Genomic DNA, 3,162 nt, shown 5'->3' on the forward strand with positions numbered 1-3,162 from the left:
TGCAAAATATTTTTCGGGAAGTAAACGGCTTTGGACGAGAATGCTTATCTACGTTTCTTGGATATTTCCGTTGATATTTATGCGATTTATGTCCAGCATTTCCGGATGCAGAAAGTTGACATGTAAGTTCTTAATATGTGTTAACTTATAACAGCTGAATGAAAGGAAAAGTATTTCCTAAAATACTGCCAATCACTCAAAGATTAAAAACATTAGTGGAAGCATTACTTGAGGCATGCACAGTGGCGACGATTATGGAGTGTGGAGGGGCAGATGGCCCCAGCACTATGCTTAACATTATCTACCGAGGGAAAGGAACTGTCCTTGCCCCCCTCCCTCCACCTTGCCCCATTAGTTTTGAAACCCAATCGCTGCCACTGAGCATGCATCGCATAAATATTTACAGTAATATCATATAATATTATATTACGTTATTAGAACACTTCGTACTCGGTAAATAAAAAGGAAAAAATAATAAGCAAAGGGTGGGATTTGAACCTACGATGTTTCGATCTTGACGAAAACAGTAAAAGAACGAAAGTGCTGTCATCTACCGAACTACTCCAGGAGATTGCTAACAGTTAACTTAGTAAAACACGTTAATCTCAGTTGAAGCAATATTCTGCCGGAGTTTCGAACCATTTTTCGCCAAGAACCAAGGAAAATACACACTTTGCAGAATCGTTTGGTGTTGTGCAAGGTATCTTTACTAAACATTTCGCATAAAATCATCATAAATTTGCCTTCTTGCATTCAAATGTGACCGCAATTCTTCCCAGGTGGATGAGAACCTTTTCAGTGTTTCACAATGCACATACATTTTCCTATTTTCAAATTCAGAACGAAGAATCTTGAAATATTTTCAACATTCGTATTTCTAATTAACATTTCTTTGTCTACTCATATATTTTATTACTACTTTAGGGTATCTTTACTTTATGGAATGTGAAAGAATGAAAAAACATCACAAGCGTTTTCATTCAGGAAGAGGAAATGTTGCAAAGTTGGATACTCTTAGGTGGCTCTGAAGCGCTATGCTGCCAAATTTACGAATTCCGGACTTTGACATTTTTCAGGGCGGTCAAATAAGATGTTGCGAAGTGTACATAATAACAATAATAATAATCCTTTGCGCAACAGCCCATGAAGGGCCTGGGCATACCTACCGACTGCCGGTCTCCCTCCCACACTTTCTTTCGTCACCTCTAAGCGTGGAGATCTGCAACTAAAGGCCTGCACAAGACCTGGAGCAGACCCGTTCACGAGACATCGCTCCTGAAATGCCATGGAACCTGCGCAACACCCTCGCTTGAGCAGATTGTATGCCCACCTGCACAGATCGTTCCTGGCAGGCATGGTAGACCCGGCGGGTACCCGCAGTCTTACGATACCTAGTAGGTCTCAGTTCGTTCTTTCCATCAACTGCAGACCCCTCCCTCTACATGACGTAGTTGCTTCGAGTAGAAACTGCACCGGGCCCACACCGTTCTGCAGTGTTGCCAACTGCAATAGATTTTCACTACTTAAAAAAGGGAACTCGAAGCTTCGTAAGCCACATCACCAATGAAATGAGATTTACGAATGTTGCTACCCCCCCCACACACACACATTGAAATAGGTTTTCCGTGGCACAGGATCCATAAGTATATGTCGTAAACAACCAATATACGTAGGCTATATATAGTGATATAGGACAGGACTGAAACATGTTACGTTCGACGCTGAGGTCGCGAGTCGAACAACACACTGTTCTACTGCGAAAACCAGGGCCGTAGCCAGCCAGGGCCATTGCCGTTACCCTCGTTTGGGGGGTAGGGCCAAGTACTTGGATAAACGTGCCAACAAGAACAATCACAATAATAGTAATAAAGTAGCATGAAAGGCATTATAATCCTCATAAATCACGCAAAAAGGGGGTAGAAGTCGGTTCTCACGCGCATTTGTTCTGAAACAGAGGATTAGAAATATTTTTTTTCAACACGTCAATTTCACATTAGCTAATAATGGAAAACAAGCACACAAACTGTTTTTGAAAGAAAGAAAGTGCATGATAAATGCATTCCGAATGTACAGACATATGGCATGTAAAATTTCCATCTACAATATTTTCTTTTCACATGGAGCGACGTATTACATAATCAATTCATCCAACTCGTAACAAACCAACATTAATAGCAAATAATATCACGGGCCGCCATAGCATTCTCTGTTTTAAAACTTTTCTCACTTAGATCGTTCGGCGCTCAGGGCCGACTCCCGCTACCCCTTTGCTACGGCATTGAACTTGATGAGACTGGATAATATTGTATAATATATTTCTACTTTCATAAAATTTGAAATCAAGGGGTTGCAATTACCCCTCCATTCCCCCTCTGCAGGTGCCCTTGGCCGTCTGGAAGGAAAATGCAAGAAAAATATGAAAATTAATTCCATCTTGAGTACCCTTTAGCCCTGCTACTCTTAAATTCTGCTAGTCTGTTTTATCTTGTACTTTAATGTTTGACCCCCACCCTGACCCTTCCGTTAGACTTAATTTCCGTCCAAGGTTGTGAGCAATGCACCCTACCCCCTCTGGTTGCGCCACTGCGTGCCTGGTTAAGGTACCATGCAATGAAAAGCAATTAGTTTTCAGTGAGGAGATTTTTGTTTGCTCGATCATTCATTTAAATAAATGAAGCTGTAATACTGCGTGCATTTCCTGGCAATAAGATAAGAACTGCTTACGCTGAACTGAAATCGCTAAGTATATAAATTCTCCTTGGAGGAGAGAGCTCCTCCTAGGACCTCGTAGGATTTACGAGCTACGTAAGTAGGCAACACTGGCTGAAGCTGTCCACGTGGTGATGAAACACCTGGAGCGACACGCTGCCGGAGGGCTGTTTCCTTCCAGCAGGTTTTGCAGGCGCCCGGGTCTTGTTGAATGCCCAGTTACCTTGTAAGCGCAGAGCGCCTGGAAGACGAAGAACCCGGGTAAAGACGCAAGTCGACTCGTTGCCGTGGGCAGGCTAGCAGGTATACCTGTCCTCACGGGCAAGCGGGCAGTGGGTAGGTAAAATGCAGACTATGCTGGCCTCTATCTGCAACCAGTATTGAAATAGTCGGGGGGTCAGCCCGACGTATCCCCAGCCGTTATAGTAGGTCGTCTCGACCGGATTACGCTCA

The sequence above is a fragment of the Lepisma saccharinum genome, unplaced genomic scaffold (genome assembly GCF_977018435.1).
Source record: "Lepisma saccharinum unplaced genomic scaffold, izLepSacc3.1 HAP1_SCAFFOLD_691, whole genome shotgun sequence".
NCBI lineage: Eukaryota > Metazoa > Arthropoda > Insecta > Zygentoma > Lepismatidae > Lepisma > Lepisma saccharinum.